Below are 18742 nucleotides of genomic sequence, written 5' to 3'. Positions count from 1 at the left end.
TACATGTCAATCGCTGTTGTAAGCGAGCCCATCCACCCATATATCACAGTGCCCCCTCCCTACGGTATGCTGTTAGTCGCTTCATTTGTATTAATAGCCCCAATTTACATTTCCAGTCACCCTTTCCAAGAGTCCCTGTCATTATATAAGCCCAAGAGCCACCCCAAAGGACTACACACCAAAGACACTCCAATCAACTTTACTAACGCTTTCATAACTGCATGCCAAAAAGGCACCACTCTGGCGCATGTCCACCATATGTGTAGAAATGAACCCCTTTGTGAATTACACCTCTAGCATAAATCTGATGTACTGGGATACATCCGCTTCAATCTCTCAGGTGTGTAATACCACCTGGATAAAACTTTATATGCATTTTCTAGTACCAAAACAAAGATTGAAGCTTTCAGAACTTCTCCACAAATAATTTCCCACTCCTGATCGGAAAAGCGGCAATTTAAATCTTCCTCCCAAGCCCCCTGAAAACTAAATGATCTGGGATCATACCCCCTAAAAAATTTATACATCACTGATATAGGTATGGGCACTTTCCTCAACAAAAGACACAGATTTTCCAAACTTTCCATCCCCCCCCCCCCCCCCCCCCCCCCGTAGCACATCCCAAAAATTCACAATGCCCGCTTGCTCCCACCTCAAAAAACTAGCATGTAGGCTCCCATCTCAAAGATGCCAATGTCGATACCCTACTAAACTGCCCCCATTTTCTCCGCACTTCCCCCCACAATTCCACCAAATGCTTCACATATGGATTCTGTATCCCATCTAAGATCACTCCCACTCCCTCACTAGTCCATAAATAAGAGCTCATTGGCCTGTGCAAGCTATATGCTTTCTCCACCTGATTAGCAGGCTGTCATCCCCCTCTCCCAATCTAGGATCATCCTCCATTGAGCAGCCACATAATACCATTCAATATTAGGTACCACTCTACCCCCCCCCCCCCAGGGAGCGCTCCATAACACTCGTCTAGCCAAATGAGGATGCCTACCCCCCCCCCCCCCCCATATAAACTGTGACACAAAACCCTGCAACAGCTTAAGTATCCGTTTCAGTACCTTCACTGGCAGCGCCTGAAACAAAAATAGCAGTCTAGGCAACACGTTCATCTTCACCACTGCCATATGCCCCCACCACGAGAGACACAATCCTTTCCACTGGGACAATTCCCCTCCAGATCTGATCTATTATCTCCCCATAATTGAGACTATACACCTCACCCAAGTCCCTGGGAATCTGAATCCCCAGATACTGAATATGATGCTTGGCCCACCTAAACGCAAACAGTGCCCTCAATCTACTTCTTTCCCCCTGATTCAAAGAAATCCCCAATAATGGCTTCGTTTCCAAGATGGCGCTGTGAATGGACACACACCTGTGTTTGCTCCTGGAGGCTGCTGTGTTTGTGAGTTTTCTTCGGTGCCTCTGTAGCCTCGTCAACGATGGGGAAGCGGAGGGGGAAGGTAAAGGAATATCCCTCGGTTCCTGTGACCTCCTCGACGATGAAACAAACAACCCTGCAATTTCCCAGGCAGCAACCGGGTCCTCAGGGAACTTCGACCCCCTCTGCAGCTCTCGGCCCTTCGGAGTCGATCGAGAGTAGAAACGGGGCTTCCCTGAGCCCTGTGGAGCGAATTGCAGCTCCCCAGCCTGGAGGAGAGTTGCTGGCTGATCAAACAGAGACAGACGCCGAAGTGGCTCAGCTGGTCCTGTCTGAGGGTGTGACTGCAGCAACGGAGATAGATTTTCAACTTCGGGAAACATTACTACAACAGGCTTCAAAGGTATTGCCTCAAGCTATTGTTTCCAAGTTAGCTCGTGCTGACAGTCTGTCTCAATCTCCTCCTGTGGCTAGTGGAGTGATTAGACCAGCAATTGTGACGCTGGAGTCACTATGGGATATGGTTTACAATATCCAAACCTCTATGCAAACTACTTTAAAGCAGAATTCTTCTGATATTGAAGTTCTTTCTGAGGCTGCCCTGCTTCAAGCGCAAGTGACTGCACAGCAAACCCAGAAATTGGAACATGTGGATATCAAAATTCAAGAAATGGGGTCTATAGAAACAGCTCTGGTTAAAGACAATAATTTCCTACATAAACAACTTGAATACCTGGAAAATCAGACTAAAAGACTTAACCTTAGGTTTCTTAATTTTCCCAAATCGCCGTTAATCCATCCCTTGGAGATGGTTAAAAAATACTTGGTGGACATCCTGGGAATGGACAAGGACTCACTCCCTCCCATTACACGGGCTTATTACATCGGGAGTACTGGAGTGGTGGTAGGAACCCCCCCCCTCCCCCCCGTAATAGGGGAAGGAATGAATCTTACCTCATTCCTAGAAAGCTCATTAGAAATAGTTACTCAGAGGTTAACTCTGCTTGTCACTTTTGCGCTGGAGCCTGATAGGAATGCCGTATTACGGCTTTCGTAGAGACATTTAGAAAATCTGTTTTTGGGCTCAAAGGTCCGTATCTTTCCAGATCTCTCACGGCCTACACAGATGAGACGAAGGGCCTTTTTGGAACTTTGCCCCAGGGTGGTGGCATTGGGAGCAAATTTTGTCTTGCGATTTCCTTGTTTTTGTAATGTGATGCTTGAGGGTAAACATTTTCAGTTTGTAGACCCAAAACAGTTGAAAGAGTTTATTGATGCAAGAGTTGATGTGAATATAGTAAACCTTCCCTAATCAGCAGGCTGGGGTCTGAACCAGAGGAAGCATCTACTGATTGTTAATTTTTGTATTTTTTTTCTTTCTTTTTTTTAATTAAATTTCCTTAATCTTGGAATCAAATTTCTTTAACTTGTGGACAAACGGGCTGTAAAGATATATACTTATTATTTTTGTTTCCTAATGTTAAATAATGCCGATTGTATATTCACTTTAAGTGGTGATGTATTGGAAAATTTAAATAATTAAAAAACAAAAAAAGAAATCCCCAATAACTCACTTTTATCCATATTGATCCTTAGGCCAGCATATCTTTCAAATTTCCTAAATATCTCCAACACCGCAGGCAATGTCTGCTCAGGATTCACCACGTAAAGTAACACATCATCTGCAAACAAAGCAATTCGATGCTCCATCCCCCCTACCCTAATACCCTGAAAGTCCGGATGCTGACGTATCATTACTGCCAACGGCTCTATGTAAAGTGCAAAAAGAAGGGGCGACAGTGGGCAGCCCTGCCTAGACCCTCTGCCAATTGGGAAAAAGGGTGTATACCCCCCATTGATATTGAGACATGCCTTAGGAGCTGTATACAAAGCAGCCAACCAAGCCCCAAACTTATCTCCCAACCCCATGCGCTTCATTACTTCCCGCAGAAACCCCCAGCTTACCCGGTCAAAAGCCTTCTCCGCATCTAGCGCCAACAAACCTGCACTAGATGGGATCTTTGTGCCTCCCGTATTAAATGTAGCGTACGCCTAATGTTAACCCTACCTGCCTGCTCGGGATAAAACCAGACTGATCTATATGGATCAATTTTGGCAGCACCCTAGCCAACCTGTTAGCCAGAACCTTAGCTATTATCTTTACATCCACATTCAGAAGTGAAATCGGTCTATAAGCCCCACAAATCACAGGATCTTTCTCTGGCTTAGGTATAACCGTTATCCCAGCATCAGACATTGATACCGGAAGTCCACTACCTTCCAAAACTCCATTTCCCACCCTTACCAAGAGGCCTCCCAACTCCACAAAACATTTATAAAACCTCGCCAAGTATCTATCTAAAACTGGTGCTTTACCATTAGGTAGCCGTTTTATCACCCCCTGTACTTCCCCTAATCTAATGGGTTCCCCCAGCTGAGCTCTTTCAGATTCATCCAAGCATGGTAAGGGAATCGAAATCCAAAAACCGAACCATCTCTAACTTCTGTGGTTCCTCGGAAGCACTATATAGCTCTTGACAGTACTTCACAAAACAATTTCCAACGTCAGAATCAGCATAATGCCATCCTCCCTTCTCATCCTTCAACTTCTGAATAAAGGAATGCCCACAAATAACGGGCCAACCTTGGCCTGGATTTATTGGCGAACTCAAAATATTGTTGCTTGAGCTTAGTTCTCATAAAATCCACCTCTGCCATCTGCAGTTGTGCTATTTCTCCTCTCACTTGCTTAAGGTCTGCCCATGCCTGCAGTGTAGGGTTTCTTTTGTGCCCCCTTTCCCTTTTCTTGCGCGACCCCCACTTAATCAGAACACCCCTGACCACTACCTTCACCGCATTCCCAGAGCACCCCATCTGTTACTTCCCCATTATCATTGAAGTGTCGATATTCTTGAATAGTATGTTGAATATCTTCCCGCACTTTCTCATCCCCAAGCAATGACTCATTGAGTCTCCAAAGTCCTTGTTGCCTGCTTTGTCCCAACCCAATTAATTTAATCCACACTGGCGCATGGTCAGAAATACCCATGGTCTCTATCTCAGCTGCCCCCACCATATGCCAACCATTGTGATGCACCCATAGCCCATCTATCCCGGGAATAAGTCTGTGCTGCATGCGAGAAGAAAGTGTAATTCCGCTGCACCCCATGTAATAACCTCCAACAGTCCACCACCTCCAACCCCTTCAAAAACTGTAAGAAAGCTTTCCTCCCAGGGCCACTCTGCTGCTCCCCTCCCGTCGAATGATCTAATCTCGCATCAGGGGCAATATTGAAATCCCCCCCTACCACAACGTGCCCTCCTACAAATCCCAAAATTTCCTCCTTTAATGTTTGAAAATAGTCCCTCTGCCCCACATTCAGAGCATAAATATTAATCAGTCAATTCCTTCCCCTGCAACCACCCTCAGATACCCACACAACGCCCACTAGTATCCCGAAACACCTCTTTAATTCACAATTCCACAAGTTTGTCTTATCAAAATAGCCACTTCCCTCAACTGTTTAAGCCCCACTCCCTGATGTACCACCACTTCCTGAAAAGGCCTACGCTGCAGCAGGTGCACATCCCTTGGTCTTAAATGTGTTTCTTACAAAAACGTCACATCCCATTTCAGCCTACCCAACTCCTTAAATACTCTACTACGCTTCCCTTGGTTATTAACCCCGCTTACATTCCATGTTCCCACCAATAAGGTCTCTCCCTTCTCCTCCCCCACCCCTTCCCTCTCATTTCCCACATGCACCCTCCGCCCTGCTCCAAACAGACACTCCCCTGCTCCACCTTATCCCAACCCTTCCCCCTACCTGTAGCCGATCTCTCCGTCAGTAAATCAGCTGTCCCACGAGAGATCCACACACACTCCCAAACATTTTAACCTCTCCAATGCTAATCCCTATCCCTCCCAGCTTCTTACTTCACCCACACCCCTTGCATTCGTGTACCCCCACATTCCTCCACCCAACCTCCCCACTAATTCATGCTTCCACCACCAGTCCACACAAATCTATAATCCCTCAGGAAGCTTGCTTGTTAGATGTCTTTCCCCGTTCCACCACCTTCTGCTACACCAAATCCGCTCTGGGTTCTCTGGTGATCTCCCGCAACTCTTTCTGAACTGGAACATCTCTGCACCCCAACGAGCACAGTGTTGCCCATGCCTCCTCCGGAGTCTTGACTTTACACAATTTACCATCCAGTGTTAGCCACATCCCAAATGGAAATAGCCACTTATACTGGATCCCCTTTGACCTCATATCGTGGCTTCTCTGAAGGATAAACGCTTTTGCAGTGTAGTCCAGGCCAAGTCTTGGAACACTCCAATCTTTTTCCAAATAATTTCTTTTTGCTGCCTTGCTTTGGTCAATATCTTCTCCTTCATAGGGAAGTCAGCAAAACACACCACAATGTCCTTCTGGCGAGTGTCTTGCTGCGGGCCAGCCACTCTATGCGCTCTCTGAATTCCAAGGTCTGGCACTTGACCCTCGTCCTCCCCATTCAAAATAAACCCACACAGTTCCCGAATCACTGCTTCACAATTGCTAAATATATCAGTCAGGAAGTCCCAAATCGCAGGTTGTTGCAACGTGACCTATTCTCCAGGTCCTCCACCTGCTCCTTAAGTTGTTGTAATTCCCATGTGTCATCGTTCAACACTTTGTGTTGTTTTCTCACATCTTGCTTGAAAGTCTCCATCCTTTCCGACACGCGTTCCCAAATCACGGATTTCAGCCCTAATTTCTCTCAGGGCAGTTTGTATATCCTGTCTGACCCCTGCCAAATCCGCCTTGAGGTCCTGAAACCAATCCACCATCTCTCATTTCACGATGTCCCCAGGGTTGGGGCCCTCCTCTACCTGCTCGTCACCATCTTTATACCACTCCTCTCTGTCCCCGCTGATGTCACCAAGGTTTTTTTCCCCCCCTTGCTCCGTTGAATAACGGAATCTCTCTACTCCTTTCTTTGGTGGCATTCCTCAGGGATCTTTCCCCCTCGAGGCACCCTTCCGGATGCCACTTAATTCTACAGGATTCACTTGCTCAGTTTAAAGCCCCAATGGATCTCTGCACTGAAGCTGACCTCTCAGTCCATGACCTGCAAGCACCCCACAGCGTTATTTCTGCCTTGTCCAGTCCTTTCTTCTCTTGCACTCTGCCTGCACACACTGTTCTTCAGAAAACCAGTCCCTTCTAAGGGAAAGTAGCAAGGCATGGGTGATGCAGTCAAAAACCCGACTGAAGCAGTTTTACTTTCAAAGCTATGCTGTTAGTGTAGGATTCTATACAGAGAACTGTGTTACCTTTCCAGTCTCTGTAGCCTGCAGCTCCTCTCCCAGCCTTGCCCCAGCTGGCCTCCTCGCAGGAACAGCGATTCTCCACTCACCGGCCTGCCTGTGCCTCTGCCTTGAAGGCCAACACCGCCGAGCCCCAACGCTCCAGGAGCTTCCGGCAATATTCCTCTTATTATGCCGCCACTGCAGCTCACTGTCTCTTCAGCGACTGCCTTCCCCCTTGCCGATCCACCGCTCCCGCCTCACAATGGACTCAGTGTCCTCCCGTCTACAGCGGCGGCTCTGCTCTCCCGCAATCTCCGGACCATTGCGCCTGCCACGTGTAAGCATGGGCACGCTTTCCCAATCCTTCCCGCTTCTTGATCTCGTCAAGTCAGCGCCTCCTGGCCACCGACTACTCAACTTTTAATCCCTGGCGATTTCAGCTCCCACTCTGGGCAGGTACGGGTGTATGTCCTCAACTTTTTGGGTGCAGTGTCTCGGAGGGACTCGGGACACGTCCGGCTACTCAGCCACCATCTTGGATCCTTATTAACATTTTTTAATATACTGCCATTTCTATAACAGGATTGCAGTGATTTGCAATAAAAATATCATTAAAAAATAGAAAGGAACTCCATTAGTTGAAAGGACAAACATTCATGCAAGAGCAAACAGACCAAAATATGGACTACACAATCAACTGAGCAGGTAACCGAAGGCCAGCACCCAGCACTAACGTGCAGGGGGTGAAGATCCAAACGCAAGAGGGAAAAAAAATGAGTCTTCAGGAGGACTTCGAAGGGTGAAGGACAAAAGGAGAAAGTCATTTCACAGTTTTGGTGCCAGAAAGTAAAATGCAGTGTGACAAGTAGATTAGTAATGAGCCTGTTTTGTTGAAGGCAGAACCAGATGGTGAGAGTCGAGTGACCGAAGAGAACGTGAAGGAGTATAAGGAATAATAAGAAAAGGTCAATAATAAGGTTCAGAAGTGGGAAGAGGTGAAAGCTTTTTAAATATAGGAGATAAACTACGGGGCAGGCAAATGATTCTATAAGATACGGGGAGCAGAATGTAAATTAACCTACACAAAAAATTTATATTACAATTTTTTTTTTTATATAAGTTTAATAAACTACACAAGTATACACTTGATCAAGAAACACAGGTCTGAGAAAATAATAAAATGTATAAAGAATACACGTTTTTTTTTTTCCACATAACAAATCAATCTCAAACTTGTAACATTAAGCCGCAATTAAAGATGGGTGGACTAGGCAACACGGGGGATATCTAGAAGAAAAATGTTAAACAAAAATTCTTAGCTGGAACCTTCCCGATTAACCATTGCTAGTCACTTTGGTCCTTGATATAGGTGGCAAAACAGAGACTTTCTGTAAATCAATAAAGGAGTGTAATTGTTCGAGGTCAAAGAACATATCTTGACCCTAAGTGATTTATCAGACATTTGCATGGATAATGCAAGAAAAAAGTAGTACCCAGTGCCAAGACTACTTAGTGCATAGAAATAATCTTCTTTTGAATGAGACTATTTAAATTTATGTAAACTTTACATTTATCTGTCTTTAGCCTCTGAAATCCTCGGTAGATGAGGTGGTAGGCTCAAAAGCTGTGAGGGATGCCTGTGGCTTTGGTGTATTTTCTGTAGACTGCCTGCATTTTGCACTGGCAACAGGAAGTAATGAAGTTGGTGATTTGGCCGGTTCATAGAACAATAATGAAATGCTAGGCAACTCAGTCCAGGTACTGATGTGAAAACAGCTGGGTCAAAATGAATAGGATGTTCCCAACACATTTAGCAGAAACTAAAAGCATCTGGTTCAAAGTGCATTTATTTATTGGGATTTATTAACAGCCTTTATGAAGAGATTCACCCATGGTGGTGTACAGCAGGTAGCATTTAATATAAAACTTACAATTTTGTTAACAGCATAATAGTAAAATAACTAAGTATAAATGTAAATACAGTAGATGAAGTAAACTTGAAAACAGCAAATTGAAACGTAATAATAAGACTACCACGAAACAGGATCAAAAATATACACATTTAAAAGCACTGAAATTCAAATAACAGATATGTCAGCATAATACTAATGAAATATCTAATAAGCACACATCAAAACATTCAAATAACTTAGCTACGATACTAATGCTTTTCTACAGCTTACCATATATCAGAGGCGCCAAATGTAGATATATAGATAGGGACTAAATGCGTGGTACAGAGTCAGTTGGGATAAATAGATGGGTGGCTAAACTCAAGGCAAGTTCTTTGTACAGTTAAACAAGATAAGGAACTTTTTCTAAGTTAGTCCCATGTGCAGAATGAATGTATAGTCAGTCACACTATGTATTAAAGGCTTGGAAGAAGAAGCAGGCTTTCACCGTCTTCCTGAAGTAGAGGTAGTCTCGAGTTATACATAGTAGAGAGTTGCATGGGGACAGAAATCTTAACCATCCCCGCAAGAATTTAACTTGTCCCCACCCAGTCCCGCAGGAATTTAATGGTACATTAAAAAAAAAAAAAAAATTATGGTTGGCTCGTTGTCTATCTCTTGGTTCAATCCACAGCACTGCAGGGAAGGAAGGAAGGAATGGAAGTTGGAATTTGGAACACTCTGGTGCACACGTGGACTTGTCTCTGATTCACTGGCACTATGTGCTAAGAGGTCACCACATGGACGCACCAGTAGGTCAGATGACATCTGATGCTCGTGCCTCTGTCAGAGCTGAGGTCTGCGTGTCGGCCCAGGAGCAGAGAGGATCAATAGTAATATAGTAAGTGACAGCAAATTAAAACCTGAACGGTCCATCCAGTCTGCCCAATAGTCACACTCATTATCAATTCATGATTAAATCAACAATGAACGTGATATTATATATTTGATTATGGTCTTTCTTTGGTATCTCTGGGACATAGACCATATAAGTCCGCCTATCACTATCCTTATGTTTCAACTACTGGAGTTGCCATCGAAGCCCACTCCAGCCTATTCTTCTCATTTGCAGGATACAGCCCGTAAAAGTCCGTCCAGCACTGTCCTCATGTTCCAACCACTGAAGTTGCTGTCTAAGCCCTTTCCAGCCCATCCTAAACCAGATTGCCGTATATGAGACACACCATACAAATCTGCCTGGAGTCGTTCAATACATCCACACCCATGCAGCCATTTAAGTTAGGTTTTTTGTAACTTCTATTTTCTAATTAGAGATCCTCTGTGTACATCTCTTGCCTTTTTGAATTCGTCACCAATTGTGTCTCTACTGCCTCCTTTAATGGAGACCTTTCACATCTGTGCTGTTAAAGTGAGGAGGAGACAGTACTCAAAGGACTTGGTACTTGATAGGTGCGAGGCCGATGCAATGCAGCATACGCTTCCACGGGAACCCCGCAGGAACTGCTTCCATCCCCACAGGAACCCTGAGGGTTCCGCAGGATTCCCGCAAACACCGTTCCCATGCAGGTCTCTAATACGTAGCTCCTCTGAGAGTAAATTCCAGAGCACAGGGGCTACTTCTGAGAAGGCTCGCCGGCAGGTACAATTTCTTTTGATGAGGGAACAGAGTGATGGTCCTTGATAGGACCTTAGTGGTCTCAAAGGTGTATAAAGGATTAACTTATTCTTTAAGTACTGTGGCCTATTTTGTCTGAGGGCCTTGAACAGAGTTAAATTTAGCCCTTAAGGTACTAGTAGCCAGTGTAGATTTTTTGCAGGAAGTGTGTGATGATGTCACGCCACTTGCAGCCTTCTATCAGTCGTACTGCAGCATTCTGAATTGGAGCTGATGCAGTCTTCTTGATTTGACCAATGCACAGGGCATTACAGTAATCTAGTTGTTATGTAGTCATGGCATGGACCACTGTGGTCAGATTCGTCTTTTTAATATGTGGAGAGAGATTCATAGTTGCTTTGTATGGTAGAGACAAATCTTTGCGGGATCAGAGTGAGTGTTGAGTCTAGCAGTACCCCCAGGATTCCTGACCTGTGATTTTATGGGGCGTTCATACTTCCCAAAAGGTATGTTGTAGTCAGGTATTTGTCCACTTGTGTTAGGTACCCAAAGAATCTGTTTTGCTTGAGTTTAGACAGAATTTTTGTTTCTTGCCCATTGCTGAGTTGAGGTTAGGCAGGCAGACAGTTTACTCAGAGCTGTGGGTAGATCTGGTTCAATGGGTAGAGGTAGATACCATATCAGCATAGATGTAGAATTTTGTATCCATCAACTGAAGCAGCTCAGCCAGAGGCTAGAAGTAACTATTAAATAAAATGACAAAGTATGGATCCCTTTGGCACCCTACAGTTTAGTGCTCAAGGGTAGTGATGTGCTGTTGCTGAACAGAATTGATTGTTGTCTGACAAATAGGATTTGAACCATGTAAACATTATGCCACTGATACCTACATAAGTGTTGCCATAGTGGAACAGACCAAAGGTCCATCAAGCCCAGCATCCTGTTTCCAACAGTGGCCAGTCCAGGTCACAAATACCTGGCAGGATCCCCAAAAAAGTACAAAACATTTTATGCTGCTTATCCCAGAAATATTTTCCCCAAGTCCAATTTAATAATGGTCTATGGACTTTTCCTTTAGGAAGCCATCCAAGCTTTTTTTTTTTTTTTTAACTCTGCTAAGCTAACCGCCTTTACCACATTTTCTGGCAACAAATTCCAGAGTTGAATTACACGTTGAGTGAAGAAACTTTTTCTCCGATTCGTTTTACATTTACTACATTGTAGCTTCATCGCATGCCCCTAGTCCTAGTACTTTTGGAAAACGTATGCCTGTCTGCCAAACTTATAAGCATGATGATATGATCCACAGTGTCGAAGGCACTTGAGAAATCCAACAACACTATTACAACTGGTGCTGCTGCTGCTGCCGCCTTAAGTCCTGTGGACTGTCTTTCTTTCACTGAAGTTGGAAACTTTTTATACTTAGCTATGCATGGAAAAATGCAAGTCCAGTGTTCTGGAGACATGCTGAATTTTTAGATTCTGTTCTGTCTTGTATAATGGACATAGCTGCTATCTTTTTTTTTTTTTTTAATCACATGATGCAGCTGCTGTTCCATCTTCAGAAGTGCAGCTTAGTTTCAGTATTTCACTATTTAGAAAACAAGGTGTAAGTTTTTTTTTTTTTTTCCAGTACACACAAAAAGTTATAGTGGAGGAGTGGCCTAGTGGTTAGAGCACTGGTCTTGCAATCCAGAGGCGGCCGGTTCAAACCCCACTGCTGCTCCTTGTGATCTTGGGCAAGTCACTTAACCCTCCATTGCCTCAAGTACAAACAGATTGTGAGCCCTCCTGGGACAGAGAAATATCCAGTGCACCTGAATGTAACTCCCTTGAGCTACTACTGAAAAAGGTGTGAGCAAAATCCAAATAAGTAAATATTTGAGATTCTACATGGAATGTTGCTGCTATTGGAGATTCTAGATGGAATGTTGCTATTCCACTAGCAACATTCCATGTAGAAGTCGGCCCTTGCAGATCACCAATGTGGCTGCTGCTTCTGTGAGTCTGACGTCCTGCACGTATGTGCAGGACGTCAGACTCACAGAAACAGAAGCCTGCGCAGCCTTCTACATGGAATGTTGCTAGTGGAATGTAGAATCTCCAATAGTAGCAACATTCCATGTAGAATCTCCAATAGTATCTATTTTATTTTTGTTACATTTGTACCCTGCGCTTTCCCACTCATGGCAGGCTCAATGCGGCTTACATGGGGCAATGGAGGTTTAAGTGACTTGCCCAGAGTCACAAGGAGCTGCCTGTGCCGGGAATCGAACTCAGTTCCTCAGGAGCAAAGTCCACCACCCTAACCACTAGGCCACTCCTCCACTGATGCTACTATTTGAGATTCTACATGGAATGTTGCTATTCCACTAGCAACATTCCATGTAGAAGTCGGCCCTTGCAGATCACCAATGTGGCTGCGCAGGCTGCTGCTTCTGTGAGTCTGACGTCCTGCACGTACGTGCAGGACGTCAGACTCACAGAAACAGAAGCCTGCGCAGCCGCATTGCTGATCTGCAAGGGCAGGCTTCTACATGGAATGTTGCTAGTGGAGGAGTGGCCTAGTGGTTAGAGCAGGAGTCTTGCAATCCAGAGGTGACCAGTTCAAATCCCACTGCTGCTCCTTGTGATCTTGGGCAAGTCACTTAACCCTCCATTGCCTCAGGTACAAACTTAGATTGTGAGCCTTCCTGGGACAGAGAAATATCCAGTGCACCTGAATGTAACTCCCTTGAGCTACTACTGAAAAAGGTGTGAGCAAAATCCAAATAATAAATAATTCAAATTAAAGGTAAATCTCCATACATTAAGATCATACAGGTCTGTATAGCATTACTTTTAGCATATATCCAGTTAAAATGCATTCAAATCCATACTAAGTGGTCTACAGTATTAGATGAAACTGACAACCGTAAGGGCTCCATTCCCTTAAAGTCAAAAGCCTGGCTTCAGTGAGATTGTAAGATAAGGGCATCTGTTAATGGTAGCAGTGTCTACACAAACTTCAAACTTTTGGGTCTTAGGCTTCCTTGTTTTCCTATATTTCAGGAAATTAACTTTTTTTTTTAATTGGCCCTTTGAAAGGGGTTCCTATCACATGATTTCCTATATTTTATGTACCCACTTGTCGTTTGGTGGATATCTTTCTGGCTTCTCCCCACCTCCCCAAATTGGTAGTTAAGTAACATTTTGCAGCAGTAAAGAAATTAGTTTATATTGGATAGTAAATAACCCCCACAAGTAATGCTGTCGCCATATCTGTGGATAATGATTCAATATTTTCAACTGAGCAAAATTATTCTGAATGATCAGGAGTACCAGATATGTAACACATTAAGGCCACATGGAGAAGCATTTGGTAACATGAACCAGACTTTGCTTGGTATCAGCCTGTATACAATTGTCACTTTCTTTAATCCTAGCACAGATTGAGGCATTGGTTTTATTGCTGTAGCTTGTGTGTATAAATGAGGCTCACAAATTATTTTAAGATTAAAAAAAAAAAAGTTCTGGTCAGCCTCCAAGCTCATGGAATCTGAAGGAGCGGACAAGATAGGCAACCCCACAGCAAGGGGCAGTGTTACCATGACCAAATCATGAACCTTGGAGTTCTGCTGCCGATACTCTTAGTTTGAAATAAGGATACTGAATCATTCAGGGGACACTTTACTCTCCAGTGACTTCTATTTTCAAACTTTGTTGTCTTAGGATCCTTCTGGTGGGGAGGGTTGAGGCTTTTTGTTTTAAAGAAAAATACCATTCCTCAGACTGGTTTCCCCTTTTCTCCTGTTAGTGTCATGGTTTAATTTCTGGCATGCTTCCTTTAAACATAATATAAAAGCCAAAACAATATATTTTCAAAAAAAAAATTGTATAACTCAGAAAAATCCTCCCTTCCAACATTAAAGAAAAACAAATTAGCATCTTGGTTTAAACAAATTTAAAAACTTTTCTTTCCCCCTCCTGCGAACAAAAATGGTGCTCATGGCATTTTCAGTTGTCCTTAGCAGGGATTTCCAGAAAATCTTCTTTTTTCCCCCATGCTTTAGCACAAAGCATTACCTAATTTGTGTTACCTTCCCCTGTCTGTAGTTTTATTTTGTCTGTCTTGCACACTTGTCTATTAATGAAGTGTGAAATAAAATATTCCTGTATTAATATTTTTGCGCTTGACAATCCAGATTTTTTCTAAGGAAAAGGTGATTGGTATGGGTTTCCCGTGGCCTTTGATTTGTTAACCTGTATTTGTAGGTTTCACCACTTTTCAGAGGGTGTTACAATCAAATGATGATAGAAAATTGCTTTGTCTATTTTAAGGTTAATGTATTACGTACTCTTAAGCGCCTTTCGTGCTTGGTATTTGGAAGATCAGGTTACATTCTTAAATGTTTCTGATTTATTTCCGCAGTCAATAAGAACTTGAACAGACATTGCAGTTAATGTTTTATGCTTTGTATACACACTTGACTTGTAGTTTTTGATCTAAATTGTAACAAAAAAAAAATAGTGCCTACCTGACTACTGAAGGCAAAAATTTTAATCCTTATTTATTAAAAAAGGTAGCTGTCAAGCAGAGGGGAAGCAAGTTGGGTTTGAAATGGTGCTTTAAAAATTATTTCATATCTGACTTCTGGAAATGTTAGTGTCCTGCTGTGAATGCAGTGGGGTAAAGGATACTCTAATAAAGGCATAAGGCTTCTTCCCTTTCCTATCATAAAGGGAACAGCAGAAAAATGCCTGGTTGCAGAAGGTGTTGCCTCTGCACCGATTCAGCAGTGCACTTAAAAGTATTTAGAGTTGCTGTTAGAAGCTGTAGCACAGGAGAAGCGATACTTACACAAGAGGTTTTGACAAATGTCCTAGGTGCTTTGACCTTCCAAAGGTTAAAGAGGGTTCACACTATATAACACTGCTGAGTACCTACATGAGAGGAGACACAGGCTGGAATTAGATGCCTAAATTGTCTTCTTCCTTGAGCTACTTCATGAGCAAAAGTATTTGGCTAATATACTGCTATTGCTGTGGGCTGTATGAAGGTGAGACTCTGTTTTAGAACTGCATTTACTATATTGTATCAAAACTACTATTTCTATAGCGCTACTAGACGTACACAGCGCTGTATACTGGACAACAAGAGAAAGTCCCTGCACGACAGAGCTTATAATCTATACAGTATGTATGTTCCAATTCACCGGTGTTTATGAACAAAATTAAGTTCCACCCCAGAATGAGGCCTTTTGAATAAGGTATTCTTTTCAAACTTTTATTATATTTATTGCATAATACAACAAGCAAAGCAGAAATGTTTACAACAAAATAAAAATCCATAAGGAAAAAGTAATAACACTAGCCCTCATCATGGAGAGAGAGAGGAATAATACTAGAAAAATATCTTCCAATAATCAAGAGTATTACTACCTCTTCTACTACATGGTTCACCTGTCTGTAACCCCCGTATTTTGTCCAGAATAGTATTGAGTAGAATAGTAACATAACATAGTAGATGACGGCAGAAAAAGACCTGCACGGTCCATCCAGTCAGCCCAACAAGATAAACTCATATGTGCTACTTTTTGTGTATACCCTACCTTGATTTGTACCTGTCATTTTCAGGGCACAGACTGTAGAAGTCTGCCCAGCACTATCCCCGCCTCCCAACCACCAGCCCCGCCTCCCACCACCGGCTCTGCCACCCAATCTCGGCTAAGCTCCTGAAGATCCATTCCTTCTGAACAGGATTCCTTTATGTTTATCCCACACGTTTGAATTCTGTTACTGTTTTCATTTCCATCACCTCCCGGAGGGGGGGGGGGGGGGGCATTCCAAGTATCTACCACTCTCCCTGTGAAGAAATACTTCCTGACATTTTTCGAGTCTGCCCCCCTTCAATCTCATTTCATGCCCTCTAGTTCTACCTCCTTCCCCTCTCCGGAAAAGGTTCGTTTGTGGATTAATACCTTTCAAATATTTGAACGTCTGTATCATATCACCCCTGTTTCTCCTTTCCTCCAGGGTATACATGTCCACAACAAATTTCTCCAATTGAATAGGATCACGAAACATTTTGATTCCCCTGCCAAGTGGTTATACACTCAATGGGAACTTGAGAAAAAAATGTTGCATTAATTGCCAAGACCCTAGGTTTCAATAGGAGGAAAGCTTTCCTATAAGCCTGTGTCACATGGGAAACATCAGGAAATAACTGCATTTTAGCACCACAAAAAAAGTCTTCCTTTTTTGAAATAAGATTTCAAAACCAAACTTATCTTTATCTGTAGAGAAAGTCACTAGGAGGGTGGCTCTAGTTGAAATATTGTCCATAGAATCTTCAAGAAAGCCAGTTAGATCTAGGCTCGGCTGAGCTGGAGCCCCAGCAGCCTGTAAGAGCCACCACAAACAGGAACATAATAACAATTTGAAATAGACATAGAATCTGCTATTGTCAGGAGAAGAACCTCCTTAAAATATTTTCTAAGAAGAATTTCTGCAGGTAACAAATGAGTATAGAGAAAATTGATGGAAACGCAAGTTTCTGGGTCATAAGTACATAACTATTGCCATACTATGACAGATCGAAGGTCCATCAAACCCAGCATCCTGTTTCCAACAGTTGCCAATACAGGTCACAGGTACCTTGCAAGATCCCTAAATAGTACAATACATTTTATGCTGCTTATTCTAGAAATAAGCAGTGGATTTTCCCCAAGTCCATTTTAATAATGGTCTATGGATTTTCCTTTAGGAAGCCTTCCAAACCTTTTTTTAAACCCCGCTAGGCAAACTGCTTTTACTACATTCTCTGGCAATGAATTCCAGAGTTTAATTATACATTGAGTAAGAAATATTTTATCAGATTCGTTTTAAATTTACTAATTTGTAGCTTCTATCTTTTCCACTCCACTCATTTTATAGACCTCTATCATATCTCCCCTCAGCCGTCTTTTCTCCAAGCTGAAGAGCCATAGCCGCTTTAACTTTTCCTCATAGGGAAGTCATCCCATCCCCTTTATCATCTTCATCGCCCTTCTCTGAACCTTTGCTAATTCCACTATATCTTTTTTTCAGATGCAGTGACCAGAATTGAACACAATATTCGAGGTGCGGTTGCAACATGGAGCGATACAAAGGCATTATAATGTCCTCATTTTTGTTTTCCATTCCTTTCCTAATATCTAATATTGTATTTGCTTTATTATCTGCCGTACACTGAGCCAAGGGTTTGAACGTATCATCAACAATGATGCCTAGATCCCTTTCCTGGTTGGTAACTGATATGGAACCTTGCATTACATAACTATAATTCAGGTTCCTCTTTCCCACATGCATCACTTTTCACTTGCTCATATTAGTCATCTGCCATTTAGATGCCCAGTCTCATAAGGTCCTCTTGTAATTTCTCACAATCCTCTTGTGATTTAAGAACTTTGAATAACTTTGTGTCTTCAGCAAATGTAATTACCTCACTAATTACATCTCTAGAGCATTTATAAATATGTTAAAAAGCAGTGACCCCAGCATAGACCCCTGGGGAACCCTACTATCTACCCTTCTCCATTGAGAATACTGATCTTTTAACCCTATTCTGTTTTCTATCTTTTAACCAGTTTTTAATCCACATTAGGACACTACCTCCTATCCCATGACTCTAGTTTCCTCTGGAGTCTTTCACAAGGTACTTTGTCAAATGCTTTTTGAAAATCCAGATACACAGTATCGACCGGTTCACCTTTATCCACATGTTTGTTCACCCCCTTCAAAGAAATTTAATAGATCGGTGAGGCAAGTTTTCCCTTCACTAAATCTGTTGGCTGTGTCTCATTAATCCATGCTTGTGAATATGCTCTGTAATTTTGTTGTTTATAATAGTCTCTCCTATTTTGCCTAGCACTGACGTCAGGCTCACCAGTCTATAATTTCCTGGATCTCCTCTGGAACCTTTTTTAAAAATTGGCATTACATTGGCCACCCTCCAATCTTCCAGAATCATGCTTTATTTTAAAGATAAATTACATATTACTAACAATTGATCTGCAAGTTCATTTTTCAATTCTATCAGTACTCAGGGATGAATACCCATCCGGTCCAGGAGATTTGCTACTCTTCAATTTGTCAAATTGCGCTATTACATCCTCCAGGTTTATAGATATTTCATTCAGTTTCTCTGATTCGTCAGCTTTGAATACTATTGCTGGGAGTGGTTTATCTCTCAAATCTTACTTGTTGAAGACCGAAGCAAAGAATTAATTTAATCTCTCATCCATCTGTTCATCCTGGCTAAGTGGACGATAATACACTCCTATCGCTATCCGTTTCCCCTTTACACATGGGCTTCCAAGATGATTTCTGCAGAACTTTCAATCTATTTGATTCAAGGCCAGTGTTACCCCTCCATCAATTTGATTCACTCTATCACTATGATATAATTTGTCCCACTGGTTATTCCACCAGGTCTCAGAGATGCCTGTTATATCTAATTTTTCATTTAGTGCACTATATTTTAACTCTAATTCTGCTGG

This window comes from Microcaecilia unicolor, chromosome 2 (assembly GCF_901765095.1).
Source record: "Microcaecilia unicolor chromosome 2, aMicUni1.1, whole genome shotgun sequence".
NCBI lineage: Eukaryota > Metazoa > Chordata > Amphibia > Gymnophiona > Siphonopidae > Microcaecilia > Microcaecilia unicolor.
The sequence above is the reverse complement of the archived record's forward strand: the minus strand, read 5'-3'. Positions refer to the sequence as shown.